This window comes from Pristiophorus japonicus (genome assembly GCF_044704955.1).
Source record: "Pristiophorus japonicus isolate sPriJap1 chromosome 24 unlocalized genomic scaffold, sPriJap1.hap1 SUPER_24_unloc_1, whole genome shotgun sequence".
Taxonomy (NCBI): Eukaryota; Metazoa; Chordata; class Chondrichthyes; family Pristiophoridae; genus Pristiophorus; species Pristiophorus japonicus.
Window position 1 is genome coordinate 2,070,477 of NW_027250648.1, and position 19,483 is coordinate 2,089,959.

The window sequence follows — 19,483 nt, forward strand, 5'->3', positions numbered from 1 at the left end:
GGGGAGTAGGAGAGCTTGGTGTAGTAGGAGAGCTTGGGGGTGTCGGACAGCTTGGGGGAGTCGTACAGCTTGCGGGAGTCGGAGAGCTTGGGGGAGTAGGGGAGCTTGGGGGAGTCGCGGAGCTTGGGGGAGTCGCGGAGCTTGGGGGAGTCGCGGAGCTTGGGGGAGTCGGGGAGCTTGGGGGAGTCGGGGAGCTTGGGGGTGTCGGAGAGCTTGGGGGAGTCGGAGAGCTTGGGGGAGTCGGAGAGCTTGGGGGGAGTCGGAGAGCTTGGCGGAGTCGGAGAGCTTGGCGGAGTCGGAGAGCTTGGGGTAGTAGGAGAGCTTGGGGGAGTCGGAGAGCTTGGGGGAGTCGGAGAGCTTGGGGGAGTTGGAGAGCTTGGGGGAGTAGGAGAGTTTGGGGGAGTCGGGGAGCTTGGGGGAGTCGCGGAGCTTGGGGGAGTCGCGGAGCTTGGGGGAGTCGGGGAGCTTGGGGGAGTCGGAGAGCTTGGGGGACTCGGAGAGCTTGGGGGAGTCGGAGAGCTTGGGGGAGTCGTAGAGCTTGGCGGAGTCGGAGAGTTTGTGGGAGTCGGAGAACTTGGGGAGTAGGAGAGCTTGGTGTAGTAGGAGAGCTTGGGGGTGTCGGAGAGCATGGGGGAGTAGGAGAGCTTGGGGGAGTCGGAGAGCTTGGGGGAGTCGGAGAGCTTGGGGGAGTCGGAGAGCTTGGGGGAGTCGGAGAGCTTGGGGGAGTCGGAGAGCTTGGGGGAGTCGGAGAGCTTGGCGGAGTCGGAGAGCTTGGCGGAGTCGGAGAGCTTGGGGAAGTCGGAGAGCTAGGGGATTAGGAGAGCTTGGGGTAGTAGGAGAGCTTGGGGGTGTCGGAGAGCTTGGGGGAGTAGGAGAGCTTGGGGGAGTCGGAGAGCTTGGGGGAGTCGGAGAGCTTGGGGGAGTCGGAGAGCGTGGGGGAGTCGGAGAGCTTGGGGGAGTCGGAGAGCTTGGGGGAGTCGGAGAGCTTGGGGGAGTCGGAGAGCTTGGGGGAGTAGGAGAGTTTGGGGGAGTCGGGGAGCTTGGGGGAGTCGCCGAGCTTGGGGGAGTCGCGGAGCTTGGGGGAGTCGGGGAGCTTGGGGGAGTCGGAGAGCTTGGGGGAGTCGGAGAGCTTGGGGGAGCCGGAGAGCTTGGGGAGCAGGAGAGCTTGGGGGAGTCGGAGAGCTTGGGGGAGTAGGAGAGCTTGGGGGAGTCGGAGAGCTTGGGGGAGTCGGAGAGCTTGGGGGAGTCGGAGAGCTTGGGGGAGTCGGAGAGCGTGGGGGAGTCGGAGAGCGTGGGGGAGTCGGGGAGCTTGGGGGAGTCGGAGAGCTTGGGGGAGTCGGAGAGCTTGGGGGAGTCGGAAGAGCTTGGGGGAGTCGGACAGCTTGGGGGTGTCGGACAGCTTGGGGGAGTCGGACAGCTTGGGGGAGTCGGACAGTTTGCGGGAGTCGGACAGCTTGGGGGAGTCGGACAGCTTGGGGGAGTCGTACAGCTTGCGGGAGTCGGACAGCTTGGGGTAGTCGGACAGCTTGGGGGAGTCGGACAGCTTGGGGGAGTCGGAGAGCTTGGGGGAGTCGGAGAGCTTGGGGGAGTCGGAGAGCTTGGGGGAGTAGGAGAGCTTGGGGGAGTAGGAGAGCTTGGGGGAGTAGGAGAGCTTGGGGGAGTAGGAGAGCTTGGGGGAGTAGGAGAGCTTGGGGGAGTAGGAGAGCTTGGGGGAGTAGGAGAGCTTGGGTGAGTAGGAGAGCTTGGGGGAGTCTGAGAGCGTGGGGGAGTCGCAGAGCTTGGGGGAGTCGGCGAACTTGGGGGAGTCGGAGAGCTTGGGGGAGTCGGAAGACCTTGGGGGAGTCGGACAGCTTGGGGAAGTCGGACAGCTTGGGGAAGTCGGACATCTTGGGGGAGTCGGACAGTTTGCGGGAGTCGGACAGCTTGGGGGAGTCGGACAGCTTGGGGGAGTCGGACAGCTTGGGGGAGTCGGGCAGCTTGGGGGAGTCGTACAGCTTGCGGGAGTCGGACAGCTTGGGGGAGTCGGAGAGCTTGGGGGAGTCGGAGAGCTTGGGGGAGTCGGAGAGCTTGCGGGAGTCGGACAGCTTGGGGGAGTAGAAGAGCTTGGGGGAGTAGGAGAGCTTGAGGGAGTAGAAGAGCTTGGGGGAGTAGGAGAGCTTGGGGGAGTAGCTGAAATTGGGGGAGTAGATGAGCTTACCTGAGTAGGAGATCTTGGGGGAGTAGGAGAGCTTACTGGAGTAGGAGAGCATGGATGAGTAGGAGAGCTTGGGGGTGTCGGAGAGCTTGGGGGTGTAGGAGAGCTTGGGTGGAGGAGGAGAGCTTGGGGGAGTAGATGAGCTAGTGGAATGAGGAGAGCTTACTGGAGTAGGCGAGCTTAGGGGAGTAGGAGAGCTTGGGGGATTAGGAGAGCTTGGCTGAGTCGGAGAGCTTGGGGAGTAGGAGAGCTTGGTGGAGTAGGAGATCTTGGGGGAGTAGGAGGGCTTGGGGGTGTAGGAGAGCTTGGGGGTGTAGGAGAGCTTGGGGGAGTAGGAGAGCTTGCGGGTGTAGGAGAGCTTGGGGGAGTAGGAGAGCTTGGGGGAGTAGGAGAGCTTGGGGGAGTAGGAGAGCTTGGGGGAGTAGGAGAGCTTGGGGGAGTAGGAGAGCTTGGGGGAGTAGGAGAGCTTGGGGGAGTAGGAGAGCTTGGGGGAGTAGGAGAGCTTGGGGGAGTAGGAGAGCTTGGGGGAGTAGGAGAGCTTGGGGGAGTAGGAGAGCTTGGCGGAGTAGGAGAGATTGGGGGAGTAGGAGAGCTTGTTGGAGCAGGAGAGCTTGGGGCAGCAGCAGAGCTTGGGGCAGCAGCAGAGCTTGGGGCAGCAGCAGAGCTTGGGGCAGCAGGAGAGATTGGGGCAGCAGGAGAGATTGGGGCAGCAGGAGAGCTTGAGGCAGGAGGAGAGATTGGGGCAGCAGGAGAGCTTGGGGCAGCAGGAGAGCTTGGGGCAGCAGGAGAGCTTGGGGCAGCAGGAGAGCTTGGAGGAGTCGGAGAGCTTGGGGGAGTAGCAGTACTTGGGGGAGGAGCAGAACTTGGGGGAGGAGCAGAACTTGGGGGAGCAGCAGAACTGGGGGCAATAGCAGAACTTGGGGGAGTACGAGAGCTTACCGCAGTAGGAGATCTTGGGGTAGTAGGAGAGCTTTCTGGAGTAGGAGAGCATGGAGGAGTAGGAGAGCTTACCGGAGAAGGAGAGCTTGGGGATGTAGGAGAGCTTGGGGATGTAGGAGAGCTTGGGGATGTAGGAGAGCATGGGGGAGTAGGAGAGCTTGGGGGAGTAGGAGAGCTAGGGGAAGTCGGAAAGCTTACTGGAGTAGGAGAACCTGTGGAAGTATGAGAGCTTACCGGAGTCGGAGAGCTTACCGGAGTCAGAGAGCTTGGGGTAGTCGGAGAGCTTGGGGGAGTAGGAGAGCTTGGGGGAGTAGGAGAGCTTGGGGGAGTAGGAGAGTTTGGGGGAGTCGGGGAGCTTGGGGGAGTCGGGGAGCTTGGGGGAGTCGGGGAGCTTGGGGGAGTCGGGGAGCTTGGGGGAGTCAGAGAGGTTTGGGGAGTCGGAGAGCTTGGCGGAGTCGGAGAGCTTGGGGGAGTCGGAGAGCTTGGGGGAGTCGGAGAGCTTGGGGGAGTCGGAGAGCTTGGGGGTGTCGGAGAGCTTGGCGGAGTCGGAGAGCTTGGGGGAGTCGGAGAGCTTGGGGGAGTCGGAGAGCTTGGGGGAGTCGGAGAGCTTGGGGGAGTAGGAGAGTTTGGGGGAGTCGGGGAGCTTGGGGGAGTCGCGGAGCTTGGGGGAGTCGCGGAGCTTGGGGGAGTCGGAGAGCTTGGGGGAGTCGGAGAGCTTGGGGGAGTCGGAGAGCTTGGGGGAGTCGGAGAGCTTGGGGGTGTCGGAGAGCTTGGCGGAGTCGGAGAGCTTGGGGGAGTCGGAGAACTTGGGGAGTAGGAGAGCTTGGGGTAGTAGGAGAGCTTGGGGGTGTCGGAGAGCTTGGGGGTGTCGGAGAGCTTGGGGGTGTCGGAGAGCTTGGGGGAGTCGGAGAGCTTGGGGGAGTCGGAGAGCTTGGGGGAGTCGGAGAGCTTGGGGGAGTCGGAGAGGTTGGGGGAGTCGGAGAGGTTGGGGGTGTCGGAGAGCTTGGCAGAGTCGGAGAGCTTGGGGAAGTCGGAGCGCTAGGGGATTAGGAGAGCTTGGGGTAGAAGGAGAGCTTGGGGGTGTCGGAGAGCTTGGGAGAGTAGGAGAGCTTGGGGGAGTCGGAGAGCTTGGGGGAGTCGGAGAGCTTGGGGGAGTCGGAGAGCGTGGGGGAGTCGGAGAGCTTGGGGGAGTCGGAGAGCTTGGGGGAGTCGGAGAGCTTGGGGGAGTCGGAGAGCTTGGGGGAGTCGGAGAGCTTGGGGGAGTCGGAGAGCTTGGCGGAGTCGGAGAGCTTGGCGGAGTAGGAGAACTTGGGGAGCAGGAGAGCTTGTGGTAGGAGGAGAGCTTGGGGGAGTCGGAGAGCTAGGGGGAGTCGGAGAGCTTGGGGGAGTAGGAGAGTTTGGGGGAGTCGCGGAGCTTGGGGGAGTCGCGGAGCTTGGGGGAGTCGCGGAGCTTGGGGGAGTCGGGGAGCTTGGGGGAGTCGGAGAGCTTGGGGGACTCGGAGAGCTTGGGGGAGTCGGAGAGCTTGGGGGAGTCGGAGAGCTTGGCGGAGTCGGAGAGTTTGGGGGAGTCGGAGAACTTGGGGAGTAGGAGAGCTTGGTGTAGTAGGAGAGCTTGGGGGTGTCGGAGAGCTTGGGGGAGTCGGAGAGCTTGGGGGAGTCGGAGAGCTTGGGGGAGTCGGAGAGCTTGGGGGAGTCGGAGAGCTTGGGGGAGTCGGAGAGCTTGGGGGAGTCGGAGAGCTTGGGGGAGTCGGAGAGCTTGGGGGAGTCGGAGAGCTTGGGGGAGTCGGAGAGCTTGGGGGAGTCGGAGAGCTTGGGGGAGTCGGAGAGCTTGGGGGAGTCGGAGAGCTTGGGGGAGTCGGAGAGCTTGGGGGAGTCGGAGAGCTTGGGGAAGTCGGAGAGCTTGGGGAAGTCGGAGAGCTTGGGGAAGTCGGAGAGCTTGGGGAAGCCGGAGAGCTAGGGGATTAGGAGAGCTTGGGGTAGTAGGAGAGCTTGGTGGTGTCGGAGAGCTTGGGGGAGTAGGAGAGCTTGGGGGAGTCGGAGAGCTTGGGGGAGTCGGAGAGCTTGGGGGAGTCGGAGAGCTTGGGGGAGTCGGAGAGCGTGGGGGAGTCGGAGAGCTTGGGGGAGTCGGAGAGCTTGGGGGAGTAGGAGAGTTTGGGGGAGTCGGGGAGCTTGGGGGAGTCGCGGAGCTTGGGGGAGTCGCGGAGCTTGGGGGGAGTCGGAGAGCTTGGGGGAGTCGGAGAGCTTGGCGGAGTCGGAGAGCTTGGCGGAGTCGGAGAGCTTGGCGGAGTCGGAGAGCTTGGGGGAGTCGGAGAGCTTGGGGGAGTAGGAGAGTTTGGGGGAGTCGGGGAGCTTGGGGGAGTCGGGGAGCTTGGGGGAGTCGCGGAGCTTGGGGGAGTCGCGGAGCTTGGGGGAGTCGGGGAGCTTGGGGGAGTCGGAGAGCTTGGGGGAGTCGGAGAGCTTGGGGGAGTCGGAGAGCTTGGGGGTGTCGGAGAGCTTGGCGGAGTCGGAGAGCTTGGGGGAGTCGGAGAGCTTGGGGGAGTCGGAGAGCTTGGGGGAATAGGAGAGTTTGGGGGAGTCGGGGAGCTTGGGGGAGTCGCGGAGCTTGGGGGAGTCGCGGAGCTTGGGGGAGTCGGAGAGCTTGGGGGAGTCGGAGAGCTTGGGGGAGTCGGAGAGCTTGGGGGTGTCGGAGAGCTTGGCGGAGTCGGAGAGCTTGGGGGAGTCGGAGAATTGGGGAGTAGGAGAGCTTGGGGTAGTAGGAGAGCTTGGGGGTGTCGGAAAGCTTGGGGGAGTAGGAGAGCTTGGGGGAGTAGGAGAGCTTGGGGGAGTCGGAGAGCTTGGGGGAGTCGGAGAGCTTGGGGGAGTCGGAGAGCTTGGGGGAGTCGGAGAGCTTGGGGGAGTCGGAGAGCTTGGGGGAGTCGGAGAGCTTGGGGGAGTCGGAGAGCTTGGGGGAGTCGGAGAGGTTGGGGGTGTCGGAGAGCTTGGCAGAGTCGGAGAGCTTGGGGAAGTCGGAGAGCTAGGGGATTAGGAGAGCTTGGGGTAGTAGGAGAGCTTGGGGGTGTCGGAGAGCTTGGGAGAGTAGGAGAGCTTGGGGGAGTCGGAGAGCTTGGGGGAGTCGGAGAGCTTGGGGGAGTCGGAGAGCGTGGGGGAGTCGGAGAGCTTGGGGGAGTCGGAGAGCTTGGGGGAGTCGGAGAGCTTGGGGGAGTCGGAGAGCTTGGGGGAGTCGGAGAGCTTGGGGGAGTCGGAGAGCTTGGGGGAGTCGGAGAGCTTGGGGGAGTCGGAGAGCTTGGGGGAGTCGGAGAGCTTGGGGGAGTCGGAGAGCTTGGGGGAGTCGGAGAGCTTGGGGGAGTCGGAGAGCTTGGCGGAGTCGGAGAGCTTGGGGAGCAGGAGAGCTTGTGGTAGGAGGAGAGCTTGGGGGAGTCGGAGAGCTTGGGGGAGTCGGAGAGTTTGGGGGAGTCGCGGAGCTTGGGGGAGTCGCGGAGCTTGGGGGAGTCGCGGAGCTTGGGGGAGTCGGGGAGCTTGGGGGAGTCGGAGAGCTTGGGGGACTCGGAGAGCTTGGGGGAGTCGGAGAGCTTGGGGGAGTCGTAGAGCTTGGCGGAGTCGGAGAGTTTGGGGGAGTCGGAGAACTTGGGGAGTAGGAGAGCTTGGTGTAGTAGGAGAGCTTGGGGGTGTCGGAGAGCTTGGGGGAGTAGGAGAGCTTGGGGGAGTAGGAGAGCTTGGGGGAGTCGGAGAGCTTGGGGGAGTCGGAGAGCTTGGGGGAGTCGGAGAGCTTGGGGGAGTCGGAGAGCTTGGGGGAGTCGGAGAGCTTGGGGGAGTCGGAGAGCTTGGGGGAGTCGGAGAGCTTGGGGGAGTCGGAGAGCTTGGGGGAGTCGGAGAGCTTGGGGGAGTCGGAGAGCTTGGGGGAGTCGGAGAGCTTGGGGGAGTCGGAGAGCTTGGGGGAGTCGGAGAGCTTGGCGGAGTCGGAGAGCTTGGGGAAGTCGGAGAGCTAGGGGATTAGGAGAGCTTGGGGTAGTAGGAGAGCTTGGTGATGTCGGAGAGCTTGGGGGAGTCGGAGAGCTTGGGGGAGTCGGAGAGCTTGGGGGAGTCGGAGAGCTTGGGGGAGTCGGAGAGCGTGGGGGAGTCGGAGAGCTTGGGGGAGTCGGAGAGCTTGGGGGAGTAGGAGAGCTTGGGGGAGTCGGGGAGCTTGGGGGAGTCGCGGAGCTTGGGGGAGTCGCGGAGCTTGGGGGAGTCGGACAGCTTGGGGGAGTCGGACAGGTTGCGGGAGTCGGACAGCTTGGGGGAGTCGGACAGCTTGGGGGAGTCGGACAGCTTGCGGGAGTCGGACAGCTTGGGGGAGTCGGAGAGCTTGGGGGAGTCGGAGAGCTTGGGGGAGTCGGAGAGCTTGGGGGAGTCGGAGAGCTTGGGGGAGTCGGAGAGCTTGGGGGAGTCGGAGAGCTTGGGGGAGTCGGAGAGCTTGGGGGAGTCGGAGAGCTTGGGGGAGTCGGAGAGCTTGGGGGAGTCGGAGAGCTTGGGGGAGTCGGAGAGCTTGGGGGAGTCGGAGAGCTTGGGGGAGTCGGAGAGCTTGGGGGAGTCGGAGAGCTTGGGGGAGTCGGAGAGCTTGGGGGAGTCGGAGAGCTTGGGGGAGTCGGAGAGCTTGGGGGAGTCGGAGAGCTTGGGGGAGTCGGAGAGCTTGGGGGAGTCGGAGAGCTTGGGGGAGTCGGAGAGCTTGGGGGAGTCGGAGAGCTTGGGGGAGTAGGAGAGCTTGGGGGAGTAGGAGAGCTTGGGGGAGTAGGAGAGCTTGGGGGAGTAGGAGAGCTTGGGGGAGTAGGAGAGCTTGGGGGAGTAGGAGAGCTTGGGGGAGTAGGAGAGCTTGGGGGAGTAGGAGAGCTTGGGGGAGTAGGAGAGCTTGGGGGAGTAGGAGAGCTTGGGGGAGTCGGAGAGCTTGGGGGAGTCGGAGAGCTTGGGGGTGTCGGAGAGCTTGGCGGAGTCGGAGAGCTTGGGGGAGTCGGAGAGCTTGGGGGAGTCGGAGAGCTTGGGGGAGTAGGAGAGTTTGGGGGAGTCGGGGAGCTTGGGGGAGTCGCGGAGCTTGGGGGAGTCGCGGAGCTTGGGGGAGTCGGAGAGCTTGGGGGAGTCGGAGAGCTTGGGGGAGTCGGAGAGCTTGGGGGAGTCGGAGAGCTTGGGGGAGTCGGAGAGCTTGGGGGAGTCGGAGAGCTTGGGGGAGTCGGAGAGCTTGGGGGAGTCGGAGAGCTTGGGGGAGTCGGAGAGCTTGGGGGAGTCGGAGAGCTTGGGGGAGTCGGAGAGCTTGGGGGAGTCGGAGAGCTTGGGGGAGTCGGAGAGCTTGGGGGAGTCGGAGAGCTTGGGGGAGTCGGAGAGCTTGGGGGAGTCGGAGAGCTTGGGGGAGTCGGAGAGCTTGGGGGAGTCGGAGAGCTTGGGGGAGTCGGAGAGCTTGGGGGAGTCGGAGAGCTTGGGGGAGTCGGAGAGCTTGGGGGAGTAGGAGAGCTTGGGGGAGTAGGAGAGCTTGGGGGAGTAGGAGAGCTTGGGGGAGTAGGAGAGCTTGGGGGAGTAGGAGAGCTTGGGGGAGTAGGAGAGCTTGGGGGAGTAGGAGAGCTTGGGGGAGTAGGAGAGCTTGGGGGAGTAGGAGAGCTTGGGGGAGTAGGAGAGCTTGGGGGAGTCGGAGAGCTTGGGGGAGTCGGAGAGCTTGGGGGTGTCGGAGAGCTTGGCGGAGTCGGAGAGCTTGGGGGAGTCGGAGAGCTTGGGGGAGTCGGAGAGCTTGGGGGAGTAGGAGAGTTTGGGGGAGTCGGGGAGCTTGGGGGAGTCGCGGAGCTTGGGGGAGTCGCGGAGCTTGGGGGAGTCGGAGAGCTTGGGGGAGTCGGAGAGCTTGGGGGAGTCGGAGAGCTTGGGGGTGTCGGAGAGCTTGGCGGAGTCGGAGAGCTTGGGGGAGTCGGAGAACTTGGGGAGTAGGAGAGCTTGGGGTAGTAGGAGAGCTTGGGGGTGTCGGAGAGCTTGGGGGAGTAGGAGAGCTTGGGGGAGTAGGAGAGCTTGGGGGAGTCGGAGAGCTTGGGGGAGTCGGAGAGCTTGGGGGAGTCGGAGAGCTTGGGGGAGTCGGAGAGCTTGGGGGAGTCGGAGAGCTTGGGGGAGTCGGAGAGCTTGGGGGAGTCGGAGAGGTTGGGGGTGTCGGAGAGCTTGGCAGAGTCGGAGAGCTTGGGGAAGTCGGAGAGCTAGGGGATTAGGAGAGCTTGGGGTAGTAGGAGAGCTTGGGGGTGTCGGAGAGCTTGGGAGAGTAGGAGAGCTTGGGGGAGTCGGAGAGCTTGGGGGAGTCGGAGAGCTTGGGGGAGTCGGAGAGCGTGGGGGAGTCGGAGAGCTTGGGGGAGTCGGAGAGCTTGGGGGAGTCGGAGAGCTTGGGGGAGTAGGAGAGCTTGGGGGAGTCGGAGAGCTTGGGGGAGTCGGAGAGCTTGGGGGAGTCGGAGAGCTTGGGGGAGTCGGAGAGCTTGGGGGAGTCGGAGAGCTTGGCGGAGTCGGAGAGCTTGGCGGAGTCGGAGAACTTGGGGAGCAGGAGAGCTTGTGGTAGGAGGAGAGCTTGGGGGAGTCGGAGAGCTTGGGGGAGTCGGAGAGTTTGGGGGAGTAGGAGAGTTTGGGGGAGTCGCGGAGCTTGGGGGAGTCGCGGAGCTTGGGGGAGTCGCGGAGCTTGGGGGAGTCGGGGAGCTTGGGGGAGTCGGAGAGCTTGGGGGACTCGGAGAGCTTGGGGGAGTAGCATTACTTGGGGGAGTCGCAGAACTTGGGGGAGTCGCAGAACTTGGGGGAGTCGCAGAACTTGGGGGAGTCGCAGAACTTGGGGGAGTCGCAGAACTTGGGGGAGTCGGAGAGCTTGGGGGAGTCGGAGAGCTTGGGGGAGTCGGAAAGCTTGGGGGAGTCGGAGAGCTTGGGGGAGTCGGAAAGCTTGGGGGAGTCGGAAAGCTTGGGGGAGTCGGAGAGCTTGGGGGAGTCGGAGAGCTTGGGGGAGTCGGAAAGCTTGGGGGTGTCGGAAAGCTTGGGGGAGTCGGACAGCTTGGGGGAGTCGGAGAGCTTGGGGGAGTCGGAGAGCTTGGGGGAGTCGGAGAGCTTGGGGGAGTCGGAGAGCTTGGGGGAGTCAGAGATCTTGGTGGAGTGGGAGAGCTTGGGGGAGTAGGAGAGCTTAATGGACCCTTCTCCCCTCCTCCCCCTTCTTCCCCCCTCCTCCCTCTTCTTCTCCCATCCTCCCCCTTCTTCCCCCCTCCTCCTCCTCCCCCCCATCTCCCCCCTGCCTTCTCCCCTCCCCCTCCCATCCCCCTTCCATGCCCCTTCCCCCTCCCTTCTCCCCTCGCTGTCAGAAACACAGACACAGACAGACAGAGAGTGAGAGACACACACGCAGACAGACAAGAGAGATAGAGACACTGACAGAGACACACTGGTGGGGACGTCCCAGCATGCCGTTGGAGGATTCCCAGTGCTGCAGTCGGTAAGTAGAAAATGTTTTATTTTTTGATTTTTTAAAAACTTTTTATTTTTTATTCGTTTTTTTTGATTGATTTATTGTTTGATTTATTGATGTATTTATCATTTATTATTGATGATGGCTCTTTATTTATAAAACTGAAGTGTTTAATGTTTGTAAACTTCCCTTTAACCCCCCCGCCCCATTCCCTGTGCCTAATTGGTAACCTGCACCTGATTTTCTAAAGTGTCAACAAGGTTTTTTCGAACGTACAAAAATTAAATATGGTTATACTTACTGTTTTTTTTAAATATTGGACTTCTCACTTGTGCGTATATTGATTCACAGATCACAGAATGCAAAGTACTTGCTTTATAATTGTGTGCCCAACTTCTGATTTAGAAGCTGAACATCAAAACCTCTAATCTTTTTAAGCTTCAGCTTCTGAAGTAGTAATTGTGTAATTTTATGAAAAAGCCTTCCGAACCCAAGATGTTTATCAAGGAGAATCACCTGAAATATCTCAAAATATTGTACTGCCAATTCAAAACTCTTTTTACTGAGCTAGAAGCTCTCGACTCGAGGTTTTACACAAAGGAAAATGGGGGCGTCCTTCCCCAGCCCGCAGCCTCGAGACACCCATGCAGGCTTTTTTTTAAAGAAGGCATTACAACTTCCCTTTTCCGTTCTTTATCTCATTTCGAGACTAAATTTCAGTCTTTCAACCCAATGTAATCAATGATTGCGTGTTTTCTTTTGACAAGTGAGCATTTCGGCCCCAAAATGTTTTTAAGACCAACGGGACCACGCATTTTTTTATCTTTTTCTCAACAAACCTATCCTTTGTGCATTTCCTAACTCCGTAACTTATCATCCGAATAAATCCGCACCTGCGTTTCTAACTTAAAATGTAATTCAATTCTAGGTTCACACTTTTCTTAAAACTTCCCACATACAGGACAACACTACTAAGGGTTAAAAAAAACTTTCACGTTGTTTTAGCTCCACCCACCTTTTCAGACAAACAGTTCTACCATTTTTTTCCCCAAGCAGGCTTTCAGACACATGAAAAATTAATTCCCACCTCAAATATTCCGCAGTCAAAAATCACACAAGCGCTTTCACTCAAAGACAGACATTCACAAAAGTCTCTTTTTATTCAACACAACTTATTAATTGTTTGGCAGGCTCTATTTTTGGATCCATATGTCACTTAAGATAGTCACTATCAGCTTTTTTTTTATGGCATTACGTAGTTACGCAAGTTACAATTAATGATTGGTTTTATTCACCTTTTTACTAGCCGGGTTACCCATCTTACTTTGGGGAAGATGTAGGGGTCTTGGGCATTCTCTTTAATTCATGTTAGATATGCAGGACGTTGTCTATATGTCTTCCCTTTGCGCCGTACACTCGTACTGTCACGCTTCCAGGTCAATATGTCTTGTCCCTGCGCCGTGCGCTCGTACTGCTTTGGGTCAATAGGCCTCGCCACCTATTTTTTCCCTTGCGTCGTACCCTTGCACTGCCGCGCTACCTACACGTGCGTGTCTCAGAGTATGCCTTTTAACCCCCTCCCAACCCTAGATCATCCTTGTCCTCCGTCTCTGTCCCTCCGGGACCTGCTACAAATGGTTCTTATACAGAAGTTCTTCCCTCCCGGTTTACAATGCCACAGCTCGAACTTGAAGGTGGTAAATTAAACATACTCACCCAAACAGCTGGATCATTGTTCCGTTCGGGAAGTTCTTGCACACCCTGCCCGCAGCGCCAAATGTAGGGGGAAAATGGGAAGGCTTCTCCTTCCATGAGCGGGCCCCCTGATAAAGAGGGTCGGTGCTCGCACCAACCCGCGTAGCAATTCTCGAAGTTAGCAGACAGAGACGGATGGCAAGGTACAACGATCTTTAATTACGAACATCTGGGAACACCGCTCATCACAGCCCCCTGTGAGTGGAGATGCTCCTCGTGTAACAAAATCACACGTCATTTAACATTTCACAAACCCCTTCACCCCTCGGTACAACCCTCCCCGATCTCCTTCGTAATTAAAGAAACAGAAGGGTGGGAACAGAACGGAACAAAAAGGGGGGTGGGACCCCAGGATGTTTAGGAAAACTGGCCAGTGGAATAAAATGAAGACCAAGGGAGGTCTTTGGAATATAAGGTGTATGTCCCGAAGCGTGACACGGTAATAACATGGAGAAGCCGGTATTGATCATGCGCAGCGCAAACAAGAAGGAATACATTCATTCATTGAAGGTTGGCATGCAGGTACAGCAGGCGGTTAAGAAAGCAAATGGCATGTTGGCCTTCATAGCAAGGGGATTTAAGTACAGGGGCAGGGAGGTGTTACTACAGTTGTGCAGGGCCTTGGTGAGGCCACACCTAGAGTATTGTGTACAGTTTTGGTCTCCTAACTTGAGGAAGGACATTCTTGCTATTGAGGGAGTGCAGAGAAGGTTCACCAGACTGATTCCCGGGATGGCGGGACTGACCTATCAAGAAAGACTGGATCAACTGGGCTTGTATTCACTGGAGTTCAGAAGAATGAGAGGGGACCTCATAGAAATGTTTAAAATTCTGATGGGTTCAGACAGGTTAGATGCAGGAAGAATGTTCCCAATGTTGGGGAAGTCCAGAACCAGGGGTCACAGTCTAAGGATAAGGGGTAAGCCATTTAGGACCGAGATGAGGAGAAACTTCTTCACCCAGAGAGTGGTGAACCTGTGGAATTCTCTACCACAGAAAGTTGTTGAGGCCAATTCACTAAATATATTCAAAAAGGAATTGGATGAAGTCCTTACCACTAGGGGGATCAAGGGGTATGGCGAGAAAGCATGAATGGGGTACTGAAGTTGCATGTTCAGCCATGAACTCATTGAATGGCGGTGCAGGCTCGAAGGGCCAAATGGCCTACTCCTGCACCTAATTTCTATGTTTCTATGTTTCAACCTTAAAAGGGGGGCGGATGGAATGTGGAGGAAAGATGACAATGTAGTGGACCCAAAATAAAGGTCCGGCTGGGACACCAAACATGTCCAAAGGGACCCTGGGAAGCCCTACTGCTGCCTAGACAACCACCCTGGGGACAACAACTCTTTCCAGCACAACCACGCAAGTCCCCCCATAAGCCCGTCCATAAAGACTGGAGCCAAAGGGAGACTAGTAATAAAAGAATCAAAAGAAAGGATATAATTTGGGGTGCGTCAGCGACTACTTAACCTAAACCTAACGGATATCATTCTTCCTAGCTTCTGTGGGAATGAGACTATTAGTCTTTCCCAGAACCTGACACAACGGATCCTCGAAGGCCCGGAATCCACTACCCTGAGATTTAATGTCAGAAAGGGAACAGGACAAGGTTGAACAAAAAGGGGAATACTGGAAACACTAGGCACGAGTTATGCGGCAGGGGCTACGACGATGAATTCCATAGACCTGTATGCAATAAACGACCGGGTTAACAACTTAACGCAAATTTTAAGGGGTTTACTGGAGGGACATGGATAACCAAGCCCTACAGGCGCAATACCACAGTATGACGTAACAAAGGGAGGCCCCTTATACCAAACCGACAGTATCAGTGAAGAAACCGAACACAGTTACGTTACCAGACAGGTGATTAAATTAGTACCAAAGGCATTGACATAACCGATTGCTATAAAAATAATCGTGATTTTATGTCGAGGTACGCCACGAATGACAAATGATGATTGCAGATTCCACCAAACGGATGCATGCTGAGTATCACTCCTCTCGAACACGATTCCGAAACAATCACTGCTCCACAAGGGAATGGAGATTGGTGTGTGAGCACGGGAGCAGCCAACCCGATGATTAAGACCAGGGGAGGAGTCACCCCCTGTGTCATCACCAACCCTATCTTCTGTTTCAGGCCTATGGGAAAAATAAACATAAATGGATACCACATACATCCCGAGACAATGGAAATTATCCACAGAATGGTCACGGATACCCTCTGAGAAGGGTACAAGGTAGCGGTATGGGAACCGCAAGATAAACAGATACCCGAATTAAGTGAGGAACGATTGGTGCAATGAATCCAAAACCAAAGATGACACTATATCCAGCTGATGGAAGAAATTGACAAACCTACAAAGGGACACTAACACAATGCTGGCCGACCAGCCTTGGTACTCAGATATTCAGATCCACCCATGGATAAGAATTATATCACATGCACTTGTAGTAATACAAGGCCTGGTCCTGATGGTACTGGTAGGGCTAACTTGTGCATAAATTAAACAGGCCAAACGATACGTCAGAGCACGCACTATGATTAAGACAATGAGGGATAAAAATTTAAACAATCCTGCAAAAGGGGCTTACCTTATATAGCTCTGCGGGAGAAGTCACAGGAGGTCCTGAAGTTTGGGAGATGGCCACCCAGTCGAACAGACACATCTGAGACTTGCCCACAGGGAGGTAGTTTCAGGGAATATGGCCCACTTGGCGTCTGGCCAAGGGCCAAAAGGGGGGAATTGTAAGAGAAATTTGGCATTAGCGGTACCAGCGGGACAAGGGTTAAAGTGCTGGTTCCTGCACTGACCCAAAGGAGGTAAAAGGCCTCTCTTCGGCCTTGCACATTCCAGTATCAAGGCTCCAGAAGTTATTAATTCAATATGTACCAGGACATTAGATAAATATCCGACAGGATACGATGTGAGAACCTAAACAGACATTGATAAGACCTTGTGAAGAGGCTCGAGGCAGACTCACGGGCACCAAGGAGAATCAGCAAATTCTGACCGGATGAAGTCTTAGTCGGGTCTAAGGCTGCCTTGGGGTATGTCAATCCAAAGTATTACTCATAAGGTAACCCAATTGGAGATCGGGGAGGGTCGTACCGGGGGGTGAAGGGGTTTGTGAAATGTTAAATGTCGTGTGATTTTGTTACACGAGGAACATCTCCATTCACAGGGGGCTGTGATGAGAGGTGTTCCCGGATGTTCGTAATTAAAGATCGTTATACCTTGCCATCCGTCTGTCTGCTAACTTCGACAATTGCTACGCGGGTTGGGGCGAGTGTCGACCCTCTATATCAGGGGGCCCGCTCGTGGGAGGAGAAGCCTTCCCATTTTCCCCCTACACCACCCTGCTCGCTCCCCATTGGTTGGAAGCTCCCGTCAATCAGGCCGTGGGCCCCGGTCATGTGTCCCTCGAGCGCACTCCGCCAAACTTTGGAAACTGGGCTCGGGACCCGGATGGGCGGACTCTCGGGGCGGGAGTTCCCTTTATTCTCTCCCCTCCTCCTCTCCTGCTCCCCATCTGAGAAACTCACTGACTCCGCTCTTACCGAACACTGGCCCCACCCCAGATTGTGGGCACAGGGGAGGAATTGGACCCCTGGGTGGGCCAAGAATCTTTATAATCCCCCAGTAAAGGCCTCAGGCCTTGCATAGGAGCCCCCGGGCCCCGTGTGTGCACCGCGGGGTCACTGGCCGCCATTTTAGACAGGGTGGGATCACAGCGCATGCGCGATCTTCTTGATGCAGGAAGAAAGTGGGCGGGGCTTCAGGGTCCCAGTGACCAGGAGAGAAAATGATTGACTCATTGATTTTATTCTCACTCTGCACACAGCGAGTGAAGAACTGAACCCAACCAGAGCAGAGGGAGGGAGGGAGAAAACTGGGAGTGCAGGAAAGAAATGTTGGAGATGGTGCGATGGGTTTGGATTTCAGCTCAGGGAGGGAGTGTGTGGAACAGGGGTTTAGATTTGGGGGAACGAGAGGAAAGAATGTTCCATAGAGCTAGAATTATCTGTCCTCAATTTCTATCCTGCACTTCCAGTGCTGACCTTTGTAAATTCCTTTTACAGGATATTATAAAGGGAGGATTTGCAGATGGGAAACTCGAACCAAACCTGATGTCAAGATCTGACAGAGTCACTCGATTCATCAGGACCTAATGTTTGTTCTGTCTGTGGGAAAAGGTTTCAAACATCAGTGTGACTGGAAAAGCACCGAGACACACACACCCGAGTGAGAGTGTTCCAGTGCACTGATTGTGGAAAGAGTTTTAACCAGTTACACAGCCTGAAAAAACATCACACCATTCACAGTGGGGAGAAACCGTACACGTGTTGTGTGTGTGGACCAGGCTTCAACTGATCATCCATCCTGGAGAGACACAAGGACACCAGCACCATGGAGAAACCATGGAAATGTGGGGACTGTGGGAAGGGATTCAATTACCCGTCCCTGTTGGAAACTCATTGACGCAGTCACACCGGGGAGAGGCCGTTCACCTGCCCCATGTGTGGGAAGGGATTCACTCAGTCATCCAGCCTACAGTCACACCAGCGAGTTCACACCAGGGACAGACCGTTCACCTGCTCTGAGTGCGGGAAGGGATTCATTTCTTCATCCGCCCTCACTGGACACAAGCGAGTTCACACTGGGGAGAGGCCGTTCACCTGCTCGGAGTGTGGAAAGGGATTCACTTGTTCATCCACCCTCACTGAACACAAGCGAGTTCACACTGGGGAGAGGCCGTTCGTCTGCTCCGTATGTGGGATACGGTTTGTTAAGTCATCTCATCATCTGAGACACCAACGAGTTCACACTGGAGAGAGGCCGTTCATCTGCTCTGTCTGTGGTAAGGGATTCACTCGTTCATTCACCCTCACTGAAAACCAGCGAGTTCACACCGGGGAGAGACCTTTTACCTGTTGTGTGTGTGGGATGGGATTCACTCGTTCATCCCAGCTCACTGTACACCAACTTGTTCACACCAATAAGAGACCGTTTAAATGTTCTCACTGCGAAAAGAGCTTTAAAAGCAGAAATGATATGCTGAGACACCAACAAGTTCACACTGGAGAGAGGCCGTTCACCTGCTCTGAGTGTGGGAAGGGATTCACTCGGTCATCGAACCTGCTGACACACCGAGTTCACAAGTGACTGCAGCGGTTGGATTTTGCTGTTAATCACATCCCGACTGAACCATATTCACTCTGACAGTTGGGTTTTGTTGTTACTGATATAATGAATCCCTATAACTGGGCTGGTGTTTAATTTTCCGGATTTCATCGAATCATAGAATTGTTACAGCACAGAAGACCTTTTGGCCCGTCGAGCCTGTGCCGGCTCTCTGCAAGAGCACTTCAGCCAGTCCCACTCCCCCGCCATTTCCCTGTCGACCTGCAAATGTTCACCTTCGTGTATTATCCAATTCCTTTTTGAAAGCCACAATTAAAGCTGCCTCCACCACCCTCTCAAGCCATGCATTCCAGATCCTAACCACTCGCTGCGCAAAAACGTTTTTCCTCATGTCGTCTTTGGTTCTTCTGCCAATCGCCTTAAATCTGTGTTCTCTGGTTCTCAACCCCTCCACCAATGGGAGCAGTTTCTCTCTATCTACTCTGTCCAGACCCCTCATGATCTTGAACACCTCGATCAAATTTCCTCTCAACCTTCTCTGCTCCAAGGAGAACAACCCCGGCTTCTCCAGTCTATCCACGTAACTGAAGTCCCTCATCCCTGGAATCATTCTTGTAAATCTTTTCTGCACCCTCTGTCAAACAAATCAGCTTTGTTGCCTACATACAGTGAGTCGATTCCTTGATTTCTCCAAGAGGGGACTAATTGTCCAGTTACCGACTCTTCCATTTTTGAGCCTTTTCTCCTTTGTTAAAGGAAGAGTTTCACCACTTCAGGATGTCCAAACGCGCTTTACTGCCAATCAATTACCTTTTGATGGGAGAGTGTAGAGGGAACTTTACTCTATATCTATCCCATGTTGTACCAGCTCAGGGAGTGTTTGATGGGACAGTATCAAGGGAACTTTACTCTGTTTCTAACCATGTTGCACCTGCCCTGAGAGTGATGGGACACTGTAGAGGAAGTTACACGTAAAACACTTCCTCTGTACTGCATTGGAATGTCGGCCTAGATTTTATGCTCCAGACTCTGGAGTTAGACTTGAACCCACAACCTTCTGACTCAGATACAAGAGTGCTGCCACTGAGCCACAAATAACAGCTCATTACTCTGGATTATTTCAGTTCTCTTACCTTCCGTTACTCTCATGGACAAGTTCGAGCTCCCCATACCTTGCATAGTGCTTCTCCTAGCCTTGGGATCCAGGGAAGGTATTGGTAACATGCCCGTGTACCTGCCCTGGGAGTGTTTGATGGGACAGTGTAGAGGGAGCTTTACTCTGTATCTGACCCGTGCTGTACCTGCCCTGCGAGTGTTTGATGGGACAGTGTAGAGGGAGCTTTACTCTGTATCTATCCTGTGCTCAACCTGCCCTGGGAGTCTTTGAAGGGACAGTGTAGAGGGAGCTTTACTCTGTATCTGACCCATGCTGTACCTACCCTGGGATGTTTGATGGGACAGTGTAGAGGGAGTTTACTCTGTTTCTAACCCCGTGCTGTACCTGCCTTGCGAGTGTTTGATGGGACAGTGTAAATGGAGCTTTACTCTGTATCTGACCCGTGCTGTACCTGCCGTGGAAGAATGTCGAGCGAGGTTTACTCTGTATCTAACTAGTGCTGCAGCTGCCCTGGGAGTGTTTGATGTGACAGTGCATTGGGACCTTTAATCAGAATCTAACCCAAGCTGTATCTGCCCTCGGAATGTTTGACAGGACAGCATAGGGAAGGTTTTACACTCTGTCTAACCTGTGCTGTATATACCTTGGGAGCGTTTTGTGGGACAGTGCAGAGCAAGCTTTAATCTGTGTCTAACCCGTGCTGGACCGGCCCTGGGTGTCTTTAACGGGACAGTATAGAAGGAGATTTGCTCTGTATCTAACCCATACTGTTCCTTTCCAGGGAGTGTTTGATGGGACAGTATAGTGGGAGCTTTATTCTGCATCTAACCTGTGAGTGTTTACATAAGAATTACGAGCAGGAGTAAGCCATTCGAGCCTGCTCCGCCATTCAATAAGAT

At 56.2% G+C, this 19,483-nt stretch overlaps 1 long non-coding RNA gene across 1 annotated transcript in view; it reads right to left on the reverse strand.

The window, feature by feature from the left end:
* Positions 1 to 13,239: 13,239 nt before the first annotated feature.
* The window catches only part of LOC139241189 (uncharacterized), a 58,354-nt gene continuing 52,110 nt past the window's right edge, over positions 13,240 to 19,483 (reverse strand). Inside the window, exon 3 of the long non-coding RNA XR_011588811.1 lies at positions 13,240 to 14,462. This is a non-coding gene — a long non-coding RNA (uncharacterized lncRNA). The remainder of the gene's footprint in view (positions 14,463 to 19,483) is intronic.